At 42.2% G+C, this 25,527-nt stretch overlaps 1 long non-coding RNA gene across 1 annotated transcript; it reads left to right on the forward strand.

Annotated features, from left to right (window-relative positions):
* Positions 1–1,835: 1,835 nt before the first annotated feature.
* On the forward strand, positions 1,836–24,971 carry LOC145431734 (uncharacterized). Its single transcript, XR_013912014.1, has 2 exons — positions 1,836–2,012; positions 24,129–24,971. It is a non-coding gene; the product is annotated as an uncharacterized LOC145431734 (long non-coding RNA).
* Positions 24,972–25,527: the final 556 nt, after the last annotated feature.

Consider the following 25,527-nt stretch of genomic DNA (forward strand, 5'->3'; position numbering starts at 1 on the left):
CTCCATACTGTACAGTAATGCCACTGTTTTGCACATGTCTCAACTCTGTATATTTTTATATATTTTATTTATTGTTTACTCTATTTAATTTGTAAAATATGTGTACACACACACACACACACAAAAACACACGTAGAAAAATATTTAGTATACACATCCAGAAATGCATATACTATTATATATTATACATATATTTATTAGTTTCAGATGTAGCCATTCTTGTATTTTGCTTGTTTACATTATTGTATTTGCACAACTCTGTTGCTTGTGAAGCTCGCACACAAGAATTTCACTCACATGTACTGTACCAATGTACCTGCACATGTGATGTGACAATAAAAGTGATTTGATTTGATTTTGATTTGATTTGACCTTGGTGCCCATGGTCCTGGTGCAGCTGCCTCAAGATCTCAGGCTTCAGAGCCTCTGGAAGAACAACTTGTAGGGCTTCCTCACCTCCACCCGGACACAAAATCTCGCGATAAAGGATGCCATCCTTCTCCAGCAGACGATCCCACTGATGCAGCAGAACCATGACTGGTTTGGGGACCTGGCTCCTTTCGCCAGAGAGGGCGGGGACTGCCTCCTCCAATATACCAAGAAACCCTTCAGGAGGGGACCACCCTCCTGCAAATCATGAATATCCCCCGGAGAATGAGACGGAAAGGCCCCAATCTCTAACTGAGTAACAGAGGGCTACACTGCTGGACACGGAGCCTGCTGAAGCGAAATCAGGACAGGAGTCCCAGGCAACACGCCCTCGGCCAGGCTGGAGCTCATCTCATACTGTCGGGAGAGAGCATCAGCATTCCTATTACTGCGGCCTGACCAATACTTAATTGAAGGCCGCCAGCTTGGACGCCCACCTCTGCTCGGTGGCACCCAGCTTAGCTGAAGAGAGTTAATTGAGTGGATTATTGTCAGTGTAAACCACACACTTCTGCCCCAGCAGGTACTCCCGGAACTTTTCGGCCATAGCCCACTTGAGCGAAAGAAACTCCAACTTCATGGAGCAGTAATTGTCCATGTTGCACTCATGGGGTCGAAGACCTCGACTAGCATAAGCCACTGGCCTAAAAACAACTTCAATGTCTTGGGAGAGAACTGCACCAAAACCACTGTGGCTGGCATTAATCTCCAAGATAAATGGGCGTGTGAAGTCGGCATACGCCAGCACAGGGGCAGACACGAGCTTTGCTTTAAAGGCCACAAAACTCTCCTCACACTGAGGTGTCCAGATGGCACTTGTGGACAGGAGATATTTTATTTTGTATTCTTATGATCACAGTTATAATCAGAATTATCATTGATTAATCATTTACCATTGTTGAATCAGTTGACAGAATAATCTTTGAATTATATCCATGTTAATCTGAGTAAGATATTAATGTATACAGATTATCATCACTTTAATTCAGTCTATTGTTGTTCTGTATCATTCTTTAATATTTGCTTATGGGCCTCGTACATTTAGTTTTGCACGTACTCAGCCTTACACCAACACGCACAGGGAGTTATGTAAAACACGCACGTTCACAAACACACTTATGGAGAACTGTGAGGGCGTCTCAGGACATGCTCCCTGTTTGACACACACACACACTCACAATCGACACGAATAGATATACACTCCACACACACTGGTTTTCTCGGAGTGCTGGACTGAGTGGAAACATCTGGAGTCCATATAAGGAGAACTTTTTGAGTGTGGGGAACTGTTATCATTTCCAGTAAGATCTAACTGTGACATCAGTGGGATTATATAAGGATGGGGAGCAGTCTGCTCGAAGAAGTCCGGCTCTTCCCACACTGTAATGTGTGTTTTAATAAAATGATCTGTGCTGACCCAGCTGTATACCAGTCATAGTCTCTTCCTCAAAGTACGAACCATGACAATTCTGGTGCCGAAAAACCTGGTTTGAGGAGGGACAAATGGAGCTTGGCTGAGGTATAAGTGGTGTCAGACGGACGGCCAGGAGGTCGACTGAGTGATGGGCCCCGGAATAGGAGAGGTAAGCACCGTCTGTTAACGTCCAAAGGTGCTGAATTGGAAATTAAGATAATTAAATGTTCACTCAGTGGGGCTTCTGTTCTGTCCGTGGTGATCTTGGTAATTAGTGTTAAAAACAGGGAATATTGAATATTGGTCTGTCTAAATTTATTGTTGTTTATTTTGGGGGTGAATTTTGAGCTAAGAGGTTATATGTGTTTAAGACAATACGGTTTAAAGTGTTTAAAGAAGATGTGGGTTGACTGGATGCCAGCCAGTCACCCGGTAGTGTAGGGAATTTGGTTTAATTGATCAGCAGAAACGCGGTTTCGGCGTCAGGTAATTAAACTGGAGGTGGAGACCTCGCAGTGATGCTTATAATATCTTGAGTAAATTTGTTTAGGATGGGGGCGTGGCCCCTAGGAATGCAGTTTTCATTCAGCAGGTGGCACTGACCCCTAATCGCGGACGCGTGGTTAGGTTTTACCCCGGAGTTGGCCTTCCGTCGAGCACTTGGGACGCTCGCTTAACAGGCTAGGCAATCTATGAGTGATGGCCTTATACTGGATTGATTGATTGACAGAGTCGGACTCGGCTGTGACTATTTAAACATCAGGAACTTGTGAACTTTAAGTAAAGCCAAAAGCGTGATCTGGGATATTTCACGCGGCTGGTGGAGCTCCTGGTTTTGCCTGACGGGAAGCAGTTATAAATTAATTAGTGTTTAGAAATCTGACCGCGGCCGGCGAGGGCGTTCCCGACGCGGGGTATTGACCAGCAAGGCGCGGCCTGGGCTTAGAGCTTTTAAATTGGTCTAAAAGTCAGGAATACCGGTATAGAAATAGAGAAATAAAGAAGATAAGCTGTCTGGCATATAGTGTTTTCTTATGTCTATGCGGGCCCGTGTGTAAATAGAATATAAATTACCCGTGTGTGTGAATTTAAAAGTGTAAACTGTATAAACTGTCTTTTGTTGTTGAATTCCATCTGTGTGGATCCAGAGTGTGAAAAAACGAAAACGCCTTTCTCTTCTCTCGCTGTCAGAGAAGAGGAGAGTGTGTGTGTATTTCTTCTTAGGAGAAGGAGGGGCTGTGCTCTGCTATGTTGTAGCGGGCACACTCGCGAGTACGCGCGGGGTGTGTGTGTGTGTAGCTGTTGGCTTGGTCTCATCTCCCTATTTCTCCATTTCTATGCTTCTTAGTTTCTTTTTGGTTAGGTGAAAGTGTGTTTCAGAAGTGTGGTTAAAAGATTTGAGTATATTAAATAAACTAAACCTTGTAGTCTTGTGTTTGTGATTTCCTAATGTGAGTATGGTTTAATGGAATTTAATGAGTAATGATCTCTCGTGTAAAACTCCCGTAAAGTAGGAGTGTGTTGCTAAATATATTGGTGAAAATTGAGAACTTTGTGTGATTGCTGGGAGATTTTCTGGTTGGGTCATATTTTTTCTCTACCTGGAAAAGGCAGAGATCTGACGTTGTGTATATAAAGTCTTTTAAAGATCGGTTGAGTCTCTCGCTATAAGGAGGAAAACGGCGTGCATAGTAGATTGACTGGATTATTTTCATGTGTGAAAACTTTGTAGTTGTTAGGGAAGTGAATGTGAGAGTGAATTTTCGCTGGTTTTGGGTGGTTAAACTCTTGAACTAGAAGTTTGTGAAGTTTTTTTCTTGAAAGGAGCATTAGAGAGAGTGTGTGTGTGTGTGTGTGTGTGTGTGTGTGTGTATGTGTGTCTGTGAGAGAAGAGGTGGGGTCCGAGTGAGTCCGCGGGGCCGAGCGGGTCCGCGGGAGCGAGCGTGCATGGGGAAAGAATGGGGAAGAAGGGAGTGAGAAAGAGCGAGTGAAAAGAGTAACCGAGTGTTTGGTGATTTTTTTTTATTATTTCAGAGGCTGTGTGTAAGAGTTTTGATTATATTGATTGGTTTCTGTGGTTCTGGAGTTGGTGACTTTAGCTGTGAGAGTTGTGAAAAGAGCAGGTTTTTCTCTTGTTGTGATGTTAAGTATAAATTGAATAGACTGTGATTAATCGGTGATTTTCTGCCTGTTGTGCAGTGTGGAAGACACAGAAGTGTAGAAAGGTCTGTGGTTTATCTTTGTCTGACGTTTTATATAGTCAAGTCAAGTCAACTTTATTTGTCAATTCTGCCACATGTACAGGACATACAGAGAATAGAAATTCCGTTACTCTCAAACCCTAGATGAAATAGCAAATGAACATTTAAATTTAAGAGAGTGATTAAAAAATGCAAATAAAATAATTAAAAAGTAAAAATTTAAATAAATACAATACAATTTTATGTATAACAAGAAAGCTATGCAATATACAATATACAATATTCAAGTAAGGGTAAATGACATTGAGTGTAAACCAGGCAGAGTAGTGCAAATGGAGATTTAGTAATATACGGTAAGAGATAGTGTAAATACAAAGTCTCAATCTCAGGCAGGCCTCAATCTCAGTTCTCAAAGTTTCAGCATCCTCATAAAACCCGGCGCGTATTTTGGTTTTAACCACGTTATCAGACCTCTGCTCAGCATCACCCTTTCTCCTACATTCAAAATAAGCCTTATCATTAGGGAGATTAAGCCATGTATAGGGATATGAAATTTCAGTGAGAGCCACCTCCCATGCCCCATCGAGATTGAGATGCTGGGCGAGATCCACACGGAAGCAGCTGCTGCTGTTATTTTTAAATACATTCAAACTTGATGGAAGCGTGACGTAAAAACTCTGCGACCTGACAGTCATTGCTGACCCGTTACCAAGGTGCGTGTGTGGCCCGAAGTTTGTTATGCGATGGTTTTAAGCTCACTGGCTTTAACCCAGCTATTAAATTTCTCAGGCCAGCTCCTCCATTTGACCAGGAAATAAACCTGTCCCCTCTGTTTACGTTTTGAGAGAATTTTCTCTATGTGATAGAGCTTATCCTTGACAAGAGTGATTTTCTGCAGCTCATGCTCATAAAAACTACCGATAATTTCTTCCCCGTGATAATCTTTGATTTTATAAACGGGAGGATCTCTAGGTATGCATTGGTCAATAGTAAACACCTCGCTTGTGAATGTTTGCTCATACCGCTTATCAAACACACCTCTGACTTTAGACAGCCTAACGTGATCACCCTTTTTAAATTTCATGGGCTTTTTTCTACAGCGAGAAGAGGTGCCATACAGGTTTTAAAATACTAAGGCTGTGTTGTCTGAATTTACTTGATTCGGGGCCATTTTTATGGAACGATGATAACTACTGTTATAGCTGTCTAATAAATCTTGTAACACATCGATATATCTACGTGTATTTGCAGCAGTGAAATATCTATACATTTTACTTTTAAGAGTTCTATTAAACCTTTCACAGACTGAGGCTTTTAGATCGCTCCCTGTAGCAAAATGATTTATACCATGCTTTTTCATTAAAGATTGAAAACTGGAATTAAAAAATTCCTTACCGCTATCTGTTTGGAGTTTTTGTGGGATTTGGCTATGTTTCAAGACAGATTCAAATGCCTTAGTGACTTGAACGCCTGTTTTGTTTTTCAAGACTGTTGCATAAGCTTTTTTAGAAAAAACATCTATAACTGTAAGTAAATATTGATAGCCATCATTATGCTCGGATAACGCTCTCATATCACAAAGGTCTGCTGATGTGTGATCTGATTAAGAGGTCTGGGGACGAACACACGGTTTCTCGGAAAGTGCAGGCGTGCAGCTCGGTGTAAGGTGTAAGCGTCTTGTCCAGAGAGCAATTTTTGGGCTGTTTGCGCGTTAATCTTTGTACCAGTTTCATCCTGTATGCTTTTAATCAATTTTTCCACACCGCAAAAACTACTAGGGTGAGCTGGGTCATAATATGCACGTTTCAATAGATTCTGCTTTGCCATGTGTGATCTTGGTTTCATGTAACGAGTTTGCAAATATATTTTTATTTGATATAATTAATAACATTATACTTATTTTCTAGTAAAATAAAAATAATGAGTTTGATTTCTTGCAATGCTTTTCCAAAAAAGTTTTATTTGATGTAACGGTTTTCCACAAACTATTTAATCTGATGTCATGAAAGCAATAGATTTGAATGGGGGTGAAACAAATAACAAGATTGATTGTTGCAATGCTTTTCCAAAAAGTTTTATTTGATGTAATGGTTTTCAACAAACTATTTAATCTGATGTAATGAACAAACAAACATCCATCCATCCATCCATCTTCATCCGCTTTGTCCGGGGCCGGGTCGCGGGGGCAGCAGCCTAAGCAAAGAGGCCCAGACCTCCCTCTCCCCAGCCACCTCCTCCAGCTTGTCCGGGGGAATACCAAGGCGTTCCCAGGCCAGCCGAGAGATATAATCTCTCCAGCGTGTCCTGGGTCTGCCCCGGGGCCTCCTCCCGGTGGGACATGCCTGGAACACCTCACCCAGGAGGCGCCCAGGGGGCATCCTTGTCAGATGCCCGAACCACCTCAGCTGGCTCCTTTCGATGTGGAGCAGCAGCTGCTCTACTCTGAGCCCCTCCCGGATGGCCGAACTTCTCACCCTATCTCTAAGGGAGAGGCCAGCCACCCTTCGGAGGAAGCTCATTTCTGCCGCTTGTATCCGCGATCTCGTTCTTTCGGTCACTACCCACAGCTCGTGGCCATAGGTGAGGGTAGGGACGTAGATCGACCGGTAAATTGAGAGCTTCGCTTTTACACTCAGCGCATTACTGCAGCTGCAGCCCCAATCCGTCTGTCGATCTCCAGCTCCCTTCTCCCATCACTTAAAGATGGGGACCACCACCCCGGTCTGCCAGTCCACAGGTACTGCCCCTGATCTCCACGCAACATTGCAGAGGCGTGTCAACCAGGACAGCCCTACAACGTCCAGAGCCTTCAGGAACTCGGGGCGGACCTCATCAACACCAGGGGCTCTGCCACCAAGGAGTTGTTTAACTGCCTCAGTGACCTCGCCCCCGGAAATTGGCGGGTCATTCCCCTCATCCCCAGACTCTGCTTCCTCCTCGGAAGACGTGTCAGTGGGATTAAGGAGGTCCTCGAAGTATTCCTTCCACCGCCTGACAATTTTCTGAGTCGACGTCAGCAGCGCTCCGCCAGCACTATACACAGTGCAGGTAGAGCACCGCTTTCCCCTCCTGAGACGTCTGACGGTTTGCCAGAATCTCTTCGAGGCAGTCCGAAAGTCTTTTTCCATGGCCTCTCCGAACTCCTCCCACACCCGAGTTTTTGCTTCAGCCACTGCCCGAGCCGCATTCCGCTTGGCCTGTCGATACCTGTCGGCTGCCTCCGGAGTCCCACAGGCTAACCAAGCCCGATAGGAATCCTTCTTCAGCCTGGTGGCTCCCTTCACCTCTGGTGTCCACCATTTGGTTCGGGGATTACCACCACGGCAGGCACCAACCACCTTGCGGCCGCAGCTCAATGCAGCAGCTTCGGCCGTCTCCAAACAATAAACATGAACAAGAAAAGTAAGAAAAAAACTAACATTAAACATTAGAAAAACATTAAAACTAAAAACAAGAAAAATAAAACATGTTAAGAAAAATAAATGGTAATAGAGAGAGAGAGAGAGAGAGAGAGAGAGAGAGAGAGAGAGAACGATTACTAGGGGAGCCAAAGGGAGTATTTGTCATATAGTACTTTATCAATTATGGTCCGGGTAACTTCTGTAACGCTTGAGTCAATTTCTAGCAGTGCGGTCTCTATATCACGGGCATCTCGGAGTTCAAAGAGATATGCTTGGGCCACACCTCTGACTTGAGCCGCTGGTGGTGAAAAACCCTCTAACCGCAAAATTTGTAATAATGTGTTGGTGAAATGTCCATTCCATAATCTTGTGCAGAGTTCATCATAGTACTTGAAAAAGTAATATTTTTCCAGTGGGAAAAGACATGAATGTCGTCTTTGTGAGGGATGTGACACCTCACATCCCTGACAGACATCTTGTCTGTGTTTCTGGAGCAAGGAGTTAACGAGGTACTTTACAGTCAATTTTATAAGTTCAAACACAGCAGTAGGGAGTAGAGTCGCGGCCTCATCGTTGTCCGCGGGCGAAGGCTCATTGTCTTCAGACTCTCGGAAAAGAGCCCGGCACACAGGGTCGCCCAAGGCCCACAGCGATGCACCGGAGATTGCGGTGCTTGAGGGGGTCTGCTCCGGTGATTGCCACCCGAGAGCAGCTAGTTGTGGGTGGCTGGGCGAGTTCCATCCTTGAGGTGATGAGGGCGGGGGTGGAGGCATAGCAGCCAGAGACGCTGAGGCCTGATGCGGGCTCTCCATCAACGGACTCGATGGCGGAGTAGCCAGATCGATTGGCGGAGTGGGTGGCGGCGTAGCCAGATCCATTGGCGGGCTGGGTGGTGGTGTAGAAGCAGCTGATGGTCGGAGGGATGATGGAGATAGAGCGCTGAGGGTTCCAAAGCTGTGGTGAGTCATGGTTGTTTTAAGTTGTGGATGAGAGAGCGGTTTTTAAGGGTTAGGATTAGGAGGAGGCAGGGGTAAGGGGGACCGGATGTGGGGCTGGGGTTATGTAGAGCGTGGCGGGTTATTTCCAACCATGACCAGCTCAGTTGTACTTTTACTCATTTTGAACAGGTTTAAGATTGTCGCATTGTTCTCGGCCATCATCTTGAGCCAGTCCTGAGTCGGAATCCGAAGCAATGTGCTGAAAACCCCGGATTGGGTGTTTGTAAGGTCCAACACAAAATCATCTGTGCAAGCTCGATCGCATGCTTGTCGACTAGCTCTACATATCCATCTGCAAAATAGAGTGCTCTTGGTCTCCCACTGGGTGTATGTGACGGTTTTGCTCACCGTGTTTTCAGTCCGGAGTGGTTTGTGTTCTTGGGTGAATCGGGGGAACGAGTAGGCCTCTTTGAAAACCCGATGCGTCTGTGTTTGCTGGTCTCTGGTTCGCGGTTGCTGCGAGCTTGTTTCCCGCACGCTTCTCTCTATTTCAGGGGTGGTAATGAGCGTAATAACAGCCCAGTCAGAGCAAGTAAAAGCGATCCGCGGTGTTAGCGGACCAAAACTTTCACCCACTTTGAGCTGATAGAAAAAGATTTCACTCTCTGGGAGGCTGAAGGCATAACCCCAAAACCCGCCATTGTTGAGGCTGAATCTTTGCTTCAAACGGCTGGCTGCTGGTGTTGACTGCACTCTGCAGAGATGTAGTCGTCTGAGTTCTGACGGCGTACCGGAGGCCCTGTAGCTAGTTACAGGCGTTTGAGAGAGCACAGTTAGGTTGGTAGGTCTGGAGGCCATGTTTCTTTGCGAAGAAAAGAGAAAACGCTTGTTTTTTCTGAGAGAGAAAAAAAAAGAGTTAAATTTAAGCTGAAATGTTAGATTATTTATCCTGAATGCCAGTAAGAGAATAAACTTATCACTGAGAAGGTAAATCGGACCTGGAGCGGATTGGCTAACCGGGGTGCGAAGGGAGCGGCGCGATTGTTATGTGATTGGCAGCGGGGCGAAGTGAGGCGGAGTTGGTATCCGGCGCAAATTTCGAATGAGGTAAGCAGCGCATTGGGGAGCAGAGCGGGGAGCGAACAAGCAGGAAAAAATTGTGCTCTGCAAGAAGTTGTGGATTGGAGATTAAGAGCGAGGTAGAACTTAGACTCTGCGTTGAATTTTAGAGGTTGCTAGTAAGAGGGAAGTTTTTGAAGAAAAAAGACTAAGGACTTTTCCCCTGTTTTGAATATAAGGTTTTGGAAACAGAGGGGTACCTAACAAGTTATTCTAGGGTTTTGGAGAAAACGCGGAGGGTTTTTTAAGGAGTTTTCCCTGCTTATGTTTCTAAGGATTAGGTTAAGGGGGCTGCGGGGATCGCGAGAGTTTTTTTCTGAGTATGAGTTTTCTTCTAAATCTACAAATGCATATAAATTGAAATAAAGTTTTCCCCCAAGGCATGCAGCCTGTATTTGTGGCCATACTGAACGTTACAAAAGCACAAGTTTAACTAAACAATTTTAATATGGTTTAATACATTTTTAAACACATGAGCACAGAGCTCGAGAGAGCACGGTCCGGGGGTTAAAAAAATAAAAGAATGCTCTTTGATATATAAGAAAGTATTTAAATAATCAATTAGTTGTTTTTAGGGGGGGGGAAGCAATGAGCTATGAACTAGCATATTTTTATGAATATCATATTTTTTATGAATATCATATTTTTATGAATATCATAATTTTATGAATATCATATTTTTATTACTTCCTACTTCCTGACCTCATGAATAATTTATTGGGGGTCATAAATCAATTAGGGGGCCATATATCACTCAGTTTGACATAAGGGGTATAATATCACTCTCTACTGACCTGCCGAAAAGGTCTGCGCGACTGTGTAAAATGTCTGTGTAAATGTTTGTGTTTTCTGTGTGTTGAGAGTGAATTGATTTAAACAGCACAATACGCTGCTGAATCACTCTCATTGTTATTGTCATTTTATTTCCTGTTAGTAGCTGAAGTACTGGTGACAAAAGAGAAAGGTTGAGTTCAGCCTCATAAAATTGACACCGCTCCAGAATAGCTGGAGTTGAAGGGCGTGTCAATAACCACTCTTAAGTCTAATACCAGAGAAGGCTCTGCAGTTCTGTTTTAATGGGTAATCAGCCCACTAAGTTTACTGTTGACGAACAGTGGTTAGAGGAAAAAATGTCCATGCACCGGACAAATTAGTGTGCAAAGATTGGAAACAGACCCCAACGAATAGATATAAATATAAGAAGTACAAAAATAAAATAAACAAAGAGAAAATTACATTAGAACTTATTTTTAACATATTGAAACTAATAATAAGAAGGATAACAACCTGTAAACTGATATTAACAATGAAACATAGTTGGCATGACGACCATGCCCAGAATGTATAAAATGAATAAAAGGAAAAAATTCACACGATAACCTTTTAAATAAAATAGAGAGATGCATAAGGTACATTAAGGCCGTGTCATTGTTCAGCCAAGGAAAGTGTGTGAAAAGGTAAATGTCTCCAGCTTGGGAAAGGGTGAAACTGCAGATCACCCGAAGCCCTTGATGGATACAAAATAAAATATAAAATATATAGTAATAAACTGCTTGGTTCGACATGCAACAGAGAGAATGAATGTGACTGAAGGTTTGATCTGAGATGAGGCAAACAGAAGACCAGTCTAAAAAGTAGGCACAAACCTGTTCAGAGAAAAAGCAAATTTGTACAGATTGGATGAATTCTAAATTATCTGTTTGCTGAGTAAGATGATCCTAACTATTAATTTGGCTCAGTAGTAGTGTGGTGATATACACTAATAAAATATTGTAATATACTATTGTTATTATATAGAAAGAAAAAGATGATGATAATAATGATATAATATTAAATGGTAAATGTCCTGCATTTGTATAGCGCTTTTCTAGTCCTTAAGGACCCCAAAGCGCTTCACACTACATTCAGTCATTCACCCATCCACACACACATTCACACACTGGTCATGGCAAGTTACATTGTAGCCACAGCTGCCCTGGGGCGCACTGACAGAGGCGAGGCTGCCGGACACTTCTTAATAAGAAGAAGTATCCTAGTCAGTTATGATGTGAGAAGCATTTGAAAGTCCTGGAGTGGCCTAGCCAGTCTCCAGACCTCAACCCCATAGAAAATCTGTGGCGGGGGTTGAAAGTCCGTGTTGCTCGGCGACAGCCCCAGAACATCACTGCTCTCGAGAAGATCTGCATGGAGGAATGTCTGTCAGTGCGCCCCAGGGTGGCTGTGGCTACATTGTAGCTTGCCATCACCAGTGTGTGAATGTGTGTGTGAATGGGTGGATGACAGGTTGTGTAAAGCGCTTTGGGGTCCTTAGGGACTAGAAAAGCGCTATACAAATACAGGCCATTTACCATTTACCATTTAGGAATGGGCCAAAATACCAGCTACTGTGTGTGCAAACCTGGTAAAGACCTATAGTAAACGTTTGACCTCTGTTATTGCCAACAAAGGTTATGTTACAAAGTATTGAGTTGTATTTTTGTTATTGACCAAATACTTATTTTCCACCCTGATTTACGAATAAATTCTTTACAAATCCTACCATGTGGATTCATGGATTTTTTTTTCCACATTCTGTCTCTCACAGTTGAAGTGTACCTCTGGTGCAAATTACTGACCTCTGTCATCATTTTAGGTGGGGGAACTTGCACAATCGGTGGCTGACTAAATACTTTTTTGCCCCACTGTAGTAATAAGTCATCTGCATACAGAGCAACCCTATATTCCGTACCACCACGAATAACCCCTTGAAACAGAGGCGAGGTTCTGAGAGTCACAGAAAGAGGCTCTATTGCTAAAGTGAAAAGTAAAGGTGAGAGTGGGCAGCCTTGACGTGTACCACGTGATAGAGTAAAATACTCAGAATTCACATTATTAGTACAAACAGATGCCAGTGGCGTAGTATATAAAAGATGAATCCAAGATATAAAACTGTCACCAAAACCAAATTTCCTCAAGACTGCAAAAAGATACTCCCATTCCACTCGATCAAATGCTTTTTCAGCATCCAATGAGATCACCACCTCAGGGACAGTGCTATGATTTTTGGAATATATTATATTAAGAAGGGACCGTATATTAAAAAAGGAATGTCTTCCTTTAATAAAGCCTGTCTGTTCGTCTGATATAATAGAAGGGAGAACTCTTTCCAAACGGGTTGCTAGCAGTTTGGATAAGATTTTAAAGTCTACATTAAGAAGGCTTATTGGTCGATAGGAGCCACAACAGGTAGGATCCTTTCCTTCTTTATGCAGTAATGAGACAGAAGCCTGTCTTAGTGTCTGAGGGAGAGAGCCGCATTTCAGTGACTCCTCAAAAACCGACAGCAGCAAAGGGACCAGTTTTAAGTGGAATTTTTTATAAAATTCGGCAGGGAACCCATCGGGACCAGGGGACTTTCCAGACTGTAAGGATGTGATTGATGATATGACCTCATCCAAAGTGAGCGGTGCATCAATTTCTGCTGCTGTTGAGGTTGTAATTGTAGGGGTATCCAATTTGTTAAGAAACTGGTTCATATCTATAGAATTAGAGGGGAACTCTGATGTATACAGAGAACTATAAAATGACTTAAAAATTGAGTTGATTTCCGTTGGATCAGAAGTCAAAGTTCCCGATTCATTTCTAATTTGCAATATTTGGCGAGATGCCGATTGGTGACGTAGCTGGTGGGCTAGCAGACGAGAGGCTTTATCACCATGTTCATAATAGTTGCCATGGGACCGTAATAACAATTGCTCTGCATCATGGGTCGACAGGAGACTGAACTCCGATTGCAGGTTAAGACGCTGCTTATATATTTCAGGTGAGGGAGTTTGAGCGTATTGCCGATCTAGAGCTTGAATTTTGGCAGAAAGTTCATTTTGCTTAGCTTTCTTAGATTTAGATAGGTGAGATAAATAGGAAATTATTTGGCCCCTGAGGTATGCTTTAAGAGTTTCCCATAGTAGAGAATTTGAGATGTCCTCAGACTCATTTGTAGTTAAGAAGTTATCAATTGCAGATAAGATATAGTCACAGAAAGCTGAATCAGACAAAAGAAGAGAGTTCAACCTCCATGGGTGCTGAGGTCTATAGCCAGGAGACAAAGCCATATCCAGGATTAATGGAGCATGATCAGATATAACAATCGGAAGATATTCAGAGTTGCAAACTTTAGAAGCCATGGAGCCATTTATAAAAAAGTAATAGATCCGAGAATATGTGTGATGAACATTTGAAAAAAAGGAATATTCTCTGGCTTGGGGATTAAAAAATCTCCAAGGATCAATGTATCCATTTTGGGTCATAAAGTGTGAGAAAGCCCTGGACATAGCAGATCATGCTTTAGAGCCAGTGGCAGATTTGTCTAAAGCTGGGTCAATAACGCAGTTTAAATCACCTCCGAATATTAGGAGGTGTGTATTTAGGTCAGGAATCATCCTCAAAAGATTATTAGCAAACAGAGTGTTGTCAAAGTTTGGGGCATAGACGTTCACTAAAACAACTGGGTTATTCATGAGGGTCCCTACTACAATTAGATATCACCCATTTTTCTCAGCAATCAATTTAGTGAGAGAAAAATGTATTTTATTCCTAATTAAAATTGCCACTCCTCTGGCTCGAATATCAAAGTTTGAGTGAAACATATGACCTATCCATGGAGGTTTAAGTCTTTTATGATCTTTGGCTCGCAAATGAGTCTCCTGGAGAAAAGCTACATCTGCACTGAGATGTTTTATGTGGCTGAGAACCCGAGATCTCTTTACCGGACCATTCAAGCCTTTCACATTCCAAGACAAGAATCTAATAGTACTATTGTTAGTGCTATAACTAGCCATATATATGTTTTACTGAAATCTGGTGACAATAACAAGTTGACCGTACATGGGAGGGGACAAGAGAAAATAAAACAAAACAAAACAAAACAAAAAAACACAAACCCACATACAACCAAAGCAAACAAACACAGGAACAATATCTTGGGGCCATAGTTCCCCCCACCCACTAGGTCCCCTTTCTGAACTAAGGTGACCGCAGTATATTCCCAACAGCTTCAACCTCCTAGCCCAAACTCCTGCTACATAGAAACTCCATATAACCTAACTTTGAAGTGCTAAGTGTATGTCCCAGTATAAGTCGAACCTTCTAGGGATCAGTGAACATAAATTCAAAATATTACAAAAGAAACATAAGAACCAAGTGTTAGAACGGTGACAACTAGTATTCCATGAAGTAACAGAAACATGTAGTGCTTGCCTGCCTTCTCTGCAATCGTCCGATTGCCTGCAAGTCAACAAGGATTCAAGTCACTTTACTCGCAGCTGTCAGTCACTGTGGCCTTTGAGCTTCAGCCTCGTTCCTCAAGCCTTGCACGAACTTATCGGCCTCTGAAGCAGACGTAAACCACTTTTTCTCCCCTGCGGGAAGAACGATGCGCAGTTTAGCCGGGAAGAGGAGCGCAGGTTTAAATCCCCGCTTATAAAGTTCAGACATCGCGTCTTTATACTCAGCTCGGACTGAGAACCTTCACAGACACTCAGCTCGGTTCTTCACCACCTCCGGGCTGTAATCTTCATATAGCCGGATCCTATGGCCGTTGTAGCTGAGCTCGCCTTTCTTATGAGCTTCCCGGATTATAAGATTTTTTATTTGGTACCGGTGAAATCGCAGAATGACCGGCCGTGGTTTCGTCGATTTCGGAACTGGACTCCGGTGCGCCCTGTCCAGCTCGGGCGGCGAGGGAAGTATCTGCATTCCGAAAACATCGACGAGGAGCTGAGAAAAGAAAGCTGTCGGGCGTGGGCCTTCAATGTCCTCAGGTAGTCCTACAAGTCGTATATTCTGCCTCCTGCTGCGACCTTCCAAGTCTGCCACCTTGGATTTTAGCCAGTTGTTGTCTTTGCGAAGCGTAGAGCATTCGGACTCTAATTGGTCCAGACGTTGGTCAAATTCAGTGTATGTCGATTCCAAAGAATCAATGCGTTGACCGTGGTCCTTCACTGCAGACTGCACAGTGTCTAACTTAGAGGACAAGTCCTGAAAGGATGACTTGAAGTCCGCTAGCAATGCAGCTCTATGCTCCTCGAGCATTAAGCTAATCTCGGCTGCAGTTACAGGCGCCGCAAGTGTCGAGGTTTCTCGGTCTTGTTTGCCCCTTGACTTGGACATTCTTTAAATCTTCGGTAATCGACAAAGGCAAAAGACATTCAAAACTGGGAATCAAAATCTCAAAGAAGTAGGTTCGTTAGGTAAATGCTGAGCCATGTAGCAGAGCGGACCTAAAACACGTCTACCCAGTAAACGCCATTACCGGAAGTCTCCCTCTAATGATTACTTCTTATTGAAATTTATGTTGTTCAGTGCAGGGAAAGTGCTCACACCTCTACATTAGAGAAACCAAACAGCCACTTCATAAACGGACTGCACAACATACAGTGGGGCAAAAAAGTATTTAGTCAGCCACCGATTGTGCAAGTTCCCCCACCTAAAATGATGACAGAGGTCAGTAATTTGCACCAGAGGTACACTTCAACTGTGAGAGACAGAATGTGAAAAAAAAATCCATGAATCCACATGGTAGGATTTGTAAAGAATTTATTCGTAAATCAGGGTGGAAAATAAGTATTTGGTCAATGACAAAAATACAACTCAATACTTTGTAACATAACCTTTGTTGGCAATAACAGAGGTCAAACGTTTACTATAGGTCTTTACCAGGTTTGCACACACAGTAGCTGGTATTTTGGCCCATTCCTCCATGCAGATCGTCTCGAGAGCAGTGATGTTTTGGGGCTGTCGCCGAGCAACACGGACTTTGTGTGAATGTGTGTGTGAATGGGTGGATGACTGGATATCAGAATCAGAATCAGAATCAGAATACTTTATTGATCCCTGGGGGAAATTATTTTTTGTTACAGTGCTCCATTTTAAACCAACATTAAGACAAGACAGACAATACGCTAACTAAGAATAGTACAATATATACACATACATACATACATAAGTCACTTATAAATAAATAGTTGGAAAAGAAACATGTGTAGCTGTAGCAGCAAACAGTGTGTTAAGTGGATGCGTTGTACAGGGAGATGGCCACAGGCAGGAATGATTTCCTGTGTCGTTCAGTGGTGCTTTTCGGTAATCTCAGTCTCTCACTGAACGAGCTCCTGTGACTGACCAACATGTCATGGAGTGGGTGGGAGGTGTTATCCAACATTGTCTTTATCTTGGACAGCATCCGCCTCTCCGACACCACCTTGAGGGAGTCCAGCTCCATCCCCACAACATTGCTGGCCTTACGGATCAGTTTATTAAGTCTGTTGGCATCTGCGACCCTCAGCCTGCTCCCCCAGCATGCAACAGCATAGAGGATCGCACTGGCCACAACAGACTCATAGAAAATCCTCAGCATTTTCTGGCAGATGTTGAAGGACCTCAGTCGCCTCAAAAAATAGAGACGACTCTGGCCCTTCCTGTAAAGTGCTGTGGTGTTTTTAGCCCAGTCCAGTTTATTGTCAATGTGTACTCCAAGGTATTTATAGTCCTCCACAATGTCAACACTGACCCCCTGGATTGAAACAGGGGTCAAGTGTTTCCTGGTCTTCCTGAAGTCCACGATCAGTTCCTTGGTCTTTGCCACGTTGAGCTGCAGATGATTCTGCTCACACCACGTGACAAAGGAGTCGACCACAGCCCGGTACTCTGTCTCATCATCCCTGCTGATGCATCCAACCACCGCAGAGTCATCAGAAAACTTCTGAAGATGGCAGGTCTCTGTGCAGTGGCTGAAGTCTGTGGTGTAGAGGGTGAAGAGGAAGGGGGAGAGGACAGTCCCCTGTGGTGCCCCTGTGTTGCTAATCACCTTGTCAGACACACACTGTGGGAGACGTACATATTGTGGTCTTCCTGTCAGGTAATCAACAAACCAGGACACCAGAGAAGCATCCACCTGCATCGCTGCTAACTTATCACCCAGGAGGGTCGGCCTGATGGTGTTGAAAGCACTGGAAAAGTCAAAAAACATGACCCTCACAGTGCTCATATGTAAAGCGCTTTGGGGTCCATAGGGACTAGTAAAGCGCTATATAAATACAGGCCATTTACTTTCAACTCCCGCCACAGATTTTCTATGGGGTTGAGGTCTGGAGACTGGCTAGGCCACTCCAGGACTTTCAAATGCTTCTTACGGAGCCACTCCTTTGTTGCCCGGGCGGTGTGTTTTGGATCATTGTCATGTTGCAAGACCCAGCCTCGTTTCATCTTCAAAGTTCTCACTGATGGAAGGAGGTTTTGGCTCAAAATCTCACGATACATGGCCCCATTCATTCTGTCCTTAACACGGATCAGTCGTCCTGTCCCCTTGGCAGAAAAACAGCCCCATAGCATGATGTTTCCACCCCCATGCTTCACAGTAGGTATGGTGTTCTTGGGATGCAACTCAGTATCCTTCTTCCTCCAAACACGACGAGTTGAGTTTATACCAAAAAGTTCTACTTTGGTTTCGTCTGACCACATGACATTCTCCCAATCCTCTGCTGTATCATCCATGTGCTCTCTGGCAAACTTCAGACGGGCCTGGACATGCACTGGCTTCAGCAGCGGAACACGTCTGGCACTGCGGGATTTGATTCCCTGCCGTTGTAGTGTGTTACTGATGGTGACCTTTGTTACTTTGGTACCAGCTCTCTGCAGGTCATTCACCAGGTCTCCCGTGTGGTTCTGGGATCTTTGCTCACCGTTCTCATGATCATTTTCACCCCACGGGATGAGATCTTGCGTGGAGCCCCAGATGGAGGGAGATTATCAGTGGTCTTGTATGTCTTCCATTTTCTGATGATCGCTCCCACAGTTGATTTTTTCACACCAAGCTGCTTGCCTATTGTAGATTCACTCTTCCCAGTCTGGTGCAGGTCTACAATACTACAATACAGGTCTACTGGTGTCCTTCGAAAGCTCTTTGGTAGTGATGGCCCGCTTGAAGCTGACGCTCCGGAGCGTGTGTCGAAAAAAACAACACACTGGTTCAGAAGCACTGTGTCGAGGCTTGCTTCGTTTGGCAAAAGTCACGTGACCAGTGACGTCCGAAGCTTCATTACGCACGTAACTGCTTCGGTACCTGATTCAAACGGATATAAGGAAGTGAATCATCCACGGGATTCGTGGAGTGTGTTGATGGTGACAGATAGCGACGAGGTGATCATTCCACTGACAGATATGGAGCCAGCGAGGAAGAGAGGACATTCTGGCGTGTGGGAATATTTTGAGTTGATTTTGCTCAATTCATTTTATCTGCCGAAGTGCAAAACTTGAAATGTCCAAAATCATGTTTTCATAATGTAAATATCATTACAGCATATGACTTTAGGAACACTTCCATGTGAATTAAAGCTAATGAAGACTACAAAAATGTATTTGACACTATACGTACATTACATTGCTACACAGTTTAGAAAATCATTTTGTTTATTGTTTTTAGGTGATAGTCTGCAGGACCCAGGAATACCTGCATATCTACCAGCTTGCAGTGTGGTTCCTGCACTCCACAGCCTCTTCTGTTCCATGCAAGTGGATTTTCTCCAGGGCAGGAGAAACTATTTCTAAGAAAAGAAACAGACTCAGCCAGCGCACAGTAACACTAATCCTCTTTTTAAATGTAAATAACAAAAGGGCTACCTTACATAGATCATGTTTTTACTTTGCAAGTTCTTGATTAGGGGTGGGTTTTGATTATCGCTTTTCTGATTACAATCCATGCTAAATTGAATAAAGTGATATTGATTCATTAAAATCCCGTGTCGATTTGTAAATTAACGTTATTATGCCTGAAACGCCAGCATCTCAGGTTAAACCTCACAACATGTCGTCAAACACCATACAGCTAAAACAGTAACTGGGAGCAGGTTTACGGATTCTGCATACAAACGTAAACACAGAGCGCGGACCCGACGCGTCAGAATCAGATTTTGGTGTGTCGTTGGGTCCGCGCTGTGTTTGCCTCTTTTTTTTTCGCTGGCTTCTGCAGCTGCAGGTTTCATAACTCTCTGTTTACATCTCTAATTAAGTCTCACATGTGTCAGCTTTCTTTTAATAGGTACGAAATTATGGATATATACTGTTAAATGATCAGAATTGTAATATTTCTGACTGAGGCAAAACTTTCCAGATTCCAATCAAATTGAATCGGATCCTGTATCGAATCAAAATGATTCTACAAATCAGTGACGATGCAGCCGTACTCAGCCCCCTAAGCATTTTCCCTTTCCAGTTCACAATCAATCCCACCCCTAGGTCAAAAATATGTATAGGAATTGGCCTAATCTAATATTTTGTATGAACCTGTCCAGCTGTCCAGTGATTAAACGACAAGTAGATGGAGGCAGGACTTCACAGCAGGGGCATACTCCATAATGTGCTGTGCATTCTCATATGTATAATATATATATTGCTCACTTATTGTATTTACCAACATCAAGGAGTTATGAGCAAAGAAAGGCCACACCATAGTGCATGTTTAAATAGGGAAAGTTTATTGATCAAAATGTATTACGCAGATACGCATTACATTTTTTTCAGCCCCCCAATCGAGAAAACAAAACCAATTACATGTTCAAAGCAACGGAACGGTGGCCCAATATCAGAGAGAACTCCACTCTTGAGTGAGCAGTGATAATTGAGCAGTCCGTTTTATTTTGCAGATTCAAGCTGCTCTTCAAAATTTTCACCACCAGATGTCACCGGAGAGGACTGTGTTGAAAAGCTTCAAGTAATGAACCGTTTTTCAATACAAGCTTCAGTGCTTCGGAAAGCTTCATTTGGCCATCACTACTCTTTGGTCTTGGCCATGGCGGAGTTTGGAGTCTGACTGTTTGAGGCTGTGGACAGGTGTGTTTTATACAGATGATGAGTTCAAACAGGTGCCATTAATACAGGTAACGAGTGGGGGACAGAAAAGCTTCTTACAGAAGACGTTACAGGTCTGTGAGAGCCAGAGATTTTCCTTGTTTGAGGTGACCAAATACTTATTTTCCACCCTAATTTACGAATAAATTCTTTACAAATCCTACCATGTGAATTCATGGATTTTTTTTTCACATTCTGTCTCTCACAGTTGAAGTGTACCTCTGGTGCAAATTACTGACCTCTGTCATCATTTTAAGTGGGGGAACTTGCACAATCGGTGGCTGACTAAATACTTTTTTGCCCCACTGTAAAAGAGACACCTCAATAGGACAGGCACTATCCCCTTTAGTCTTCTGTCTTGTACAAGAAGCAACTAATAGATTTTGAGCTTGTGGAAAAAGCAAGCAGATGGAGATTGTCCATTTACTGTTTTGTTTGTAAGTATGATGAGTTTAAAACAAATTCTGAAGTCAATTGGGATTCAATGTAAAGGGAAGTAAATGGATGTAAAGAGAATAAACTGTATGAAATGGTGACTGTGACAAAGGGTACATTTTTTAATTAGCCTGTAATACTTTAAGGTAGTATATTAATGTCATTCCATTCCATAAGTGAAAAATAAAAGAAACCACTGAGTTAGTTTCAGGATTGAAGTTTGAATGGCTGTCCTATCACTCTTTAGTAACATGTTGAGTTGAGTTTAATGGGGCCCTGCCTCAAATTTTTGAGCAAGATTTGCACTCTTCAGGGGTTAGCTGACAGCAGATATCAGCCAGAATGTTTCAGAATTCAAGGTGTTAAAAACAAGCAGTAAAATCTGTAATTTTAAAACTCACGGTCAGTGAAGGACAACAATGAAAAGTGTAACACGAGCATTTCTCTTACTGAATGTCTACAATTTGAAAGCAGTGTTTCAGTGCAGTTTTCTGGAGCAAATACCTGAGTGTAACTCATTTGGAAACACAAGAATAACAATTCCAAAAAAAGCCACTATTTTGAAACCTGCTGTACATGTGTGTACAAACATGTATGAACTTTCTCCTGGAATTTTGTGAGCAAATAGTGCACAGTAATTGCATTGCTGCCATCAACCAATAAAAAAAGATGCAAAAATGTTGTCCAGATGTTGCAAAAATGATACAATGGTCCATATACTTAATTTTTAATCATTAAAATTAATGACGAAGCAGTTAGATGCTCCATTGTTCATTTTACTGATTCTCACATAATAAATTCCCATAGCATTAGAATTTTGTCCAGAAAGATCTGCTGACAATTTAAATTTACCTTGACATTTGTTACTACTTAATGAATAAAGAAATTATAATTAATTATTATGTGACACAGCACCCATGGTAAAAAGAAATGGATCTTAAATTGAAATTGTGTTTTTCATTACAGCTCCATATAGTCGGCACAGATGGAGCGAGGTTACAGGAGCAAATGTCCCTTATTGTTTCCAATGCGTTTCTTTTTTTTCTTCTTACACTCTCCGTTATACCTTTATTTGTTTGAGAGATTAAATCGTTTGAGTGCAGTTTTCATGGCCTATGGAATAGCTGCTCTGAGGGGACTCCACCATCCGCTCACAATAAATGAAATGTGGCATGCCAATCTGTGGTTAGAGGCTCAGGTCATGATAAATGCCCTCATACATAAATTACCTAGTTGATTCACAGCTAATCATCCATACAGATGCACAGGGCACCACTGTCTTGTGATTTGTATTTCTGGTAAAATTGTGTGAAATAAGCTTGACATCCAACAATCAGACCTATATAATCCAGCTGTATGCATGCGTGCAACACATCAAACCACATGTAAAAATGTATAATTGTGAAGTTATCCAGTGACTACTGGATATAACCATTAAACTAATTCTTTAATGGATGTATTCAGCAGATACTAATTAAAGTAACTAATATACCTTTAGACTTAAATTCTACTGCTTTTGGAACATTTCAGTGCAGTTATAATGTGCCTTGTCTGTGATACAAATGATCCTAATAACAAAAGAGTTCAGTGCCCAGTGAACATAGCCTCTTCCACTCCTCTTTCAAACCATCTGTATTCTATGTGCAGAATGTGAGCACTGGCAAAAGAGTCATCTTTATCCTTTAGATCAGGGGTCGGCAACCTTTCTGATGATGAGTGCCATCTAAAATTTCCTCAGAAGTCAATGTGCCATATGACTGCATTAGCAATACATTTAATAACGCTCTATATTAACAGTTACACACTGTATAGAACCACTTTATAGAATTATATTTGTTTGCAGATGTTGGCAGCTATCAGCGAATAGTTTTCAGCTATTTTGAAACATAAAACAGACACTTTTTTTCCATAACAAGAACTCCATAACAGCAAATGAACTGTACAACAGAAAATGCAACAATGATAAGAAAAATAAACTGGGCCAATATGGCATGTTTGTTAATACAGAGACACACATGTTAATGTGATCTCTGATCTCACACTCAGAGACACAGGTCTCCAAGTGTCCTGCATTACCTGTCCACTCTCACACATAGTGTCCGGCTACCTAACGGGTGGCTGTGGCTCAGGTAGAGCAGATCAGCTACTGATCAGAAGGTCGGTGGTTCGATTCTTGGCTTCCCCAGTCTGCATGTCAAGTATCGTTGGACAAGATACTAACCCCAAATTGCCCTCTGATGCGTTCATCGGAGTGTGAATGCGTATGAACACAGGTTAGTTTGCACTTGTGTATATAAGTGCTTGTATGAATAAGTGCTCGTATGAATGGGTGAATGAGGCATGTTGTATAGAGCGCTTTGAGTACTCCGGGAGAGTAAAAAAGTGCTATATAAGAATCAGTCCATTTACCATTTACTCTTTGTGTGAGAGAAAATCTGCTCACACAGATATGTACTGTATCTAGGTGCAGGATTCACCCGCACATCAAAACAGGAAAATCAGTGTTTTAGAGTCTCCACTCTAACAGACTCCAACACATCCCATTCACTTCTGCTAGAATTCAGTCACCTTTCCTTAATCTAAGAACGATCAACTAATTTGCATATCAGCTATTAACCCACCAAGTTGACAGGACAACAGAAATGCATGTTCAAAATATTATCACAAAAATAGTATTTCCCTCATACAGTAAATTACTTTTGCTGCATCAGTCAAGCAGAAAGCATCTCCTAATTTACTATATTAACAACTAAATTTATTGTCTGATCACTGGTTGGTCAAACCAGAATCTTTTTTTTCCCACAAAAGTTAAAATGTTGTCCTGTAACCTAGAGAGTTAATTGTCAGCATTGGATAAATTCAGCATTTGATAACAAGCTGATTTTCATTGCATGTGTGTGTTATTAAGCAGGTTTAATCTATGTCTGTGGAGCTGTATATCCAGCAGGGCATGTTCTTAAAGCTGCCTTTCCTACACATTTTTCTGCTATTATTTGATCATTTCTTAACTAATTTGCTATTAGTCCACTGGTCTTTGCATCACTTTTCATCACACTAAGTGACTTGGACAAGATGACAAACAGAATCTCATGCTTAAGATGCTGTCTAATCTTCATGAGCTCTCTTGTGTTTGTAAGTGTTAGTAAGGTTAACACATTTTCTGTTTGTGTGTGTGATTTTGTATATGTTTCTTTTTGCAGTGTTTCAGACTCCTTCACAATTTTCCCACTTAAAGCAGTTTCCTTTTTTCCCAGGATTGCTAACCCAAGACCACTGTCTACTCTATGATTATTATTTAATACTGTATTGATAGAACCAACTGATTCTGCAGCAGAGCATCCCCAGTCCCTGAGCTCCTGCTGCTGCACCCACAAGTATGTACAGCAAGCACTGATAGCTTTTTAGTTGGTGGGATTGCCTTGTGATCACCTTTACTAAATATCTACAATCAGTCTGATTATATCCTGTTTTTGTTTTTTGTTTTTTTTTCAATGTTGAAATTAAAATCTAGTAGCCTTCTCATTTCTTTGTGTTTTGTGCTGTTTTACAGGCCCACAGGGGAGGATGGCTCCGAGGCAGATGAGGGACGGGTCCCAGGACGGTCCATCGGCGCTGGAGCTGGCCATCCTGGTATCCCTGAAGAGTCCACACCAGTCTCCAACGGAGCATTTCCTCCTCAGCCTTGTTCCTGCTCTGGAGAGCAGCTGGTCCTTTTTATTCCTGTCTCTCTGTAAATACTTATGTTTTACATATTTATGTTTAATGTTTTTCTGTTTGAGAATTTTAATATTATTTCAAAAAAAAATTTATAATGACTAATGTCTCAGTTCTACTACACAGCAAATGTTGGCACACGACTTGTCACATGTAGAATTTATTTCATATTATACTAATGACAAAATATACTAATACAGTGGGATGCAAAAGTTTGGGCAACCTTGTTAATAGACATTATTTTCCTTTATAAATCGTTGGTTGTTACAATAAAAAATGTTAGTTAAATATATCATACAGGAGACTCACACAGTGATATTTGAGAAGTGAAAAGAAGTTTACTGGATTTACAAAAAGTGTCCAATAATTGTTTAAACAAAATCAAGCAGGTGCATAAATTTGGGCACCACAAAAAAGAAATGAAATAAATATTTAGTGTATATCAATGTGTGTGTCTCCTAAATTATATATGGGGTGCCTTTGTCTGGACGTGCTTCCCATCCAGAGCTGCACAGCACAGAGGAAAGTTCCAGTGCTCCTGGAATCCCTCTGTGATGGACCGCCAGTCTCCAGGTGAAGGCACAGCCATGAAGTCGTCCACCAGACAGTCCCAGATGGCCGTCGCTACCTGGGGGATGATCTGACACACCGACTCTGAAACTGAACGCTTGGTGAAGGAGTCCCCGGTGACAAGGAACCTGGACAAAATTGTTCAAAATCAGTATTATGTGTACTGCAGTTAGAAAATACATTATTCAAATTCCAAAATACTTTTGTGATGTCAGATTTAAGTCACAAAACTTAAATCTTACATAAAACATTTTGTAATTATAAGGATAATTACAAAATGTATATTAGATAATATCTAAAACAGTTGTGTTTTGTTTTAACTTTAACATATCATAATTTGATTGGTAGCAACTTTCACAACTACAGTGAGCCAATCACTCATAATTCCTAAACATGTCAATCAGGTAGGAATGAAGTGAGACATTAAT

Source organism: Astatotilapia calliptera, chromosome 11 (genome assembly GCF_964374335.1).
Source record: "Astatotilapia calliptera chromosome 11, fAstCal68.1, whole genome shotgun sequence".
In the NCBI taxonomy this organism is placed as follows: Eukaryota; Metazoa; Chordata; class Actinopteri; order Cichliformes; family Cichlidae; genus Astatotilapia; species Astatotilapia calliptera.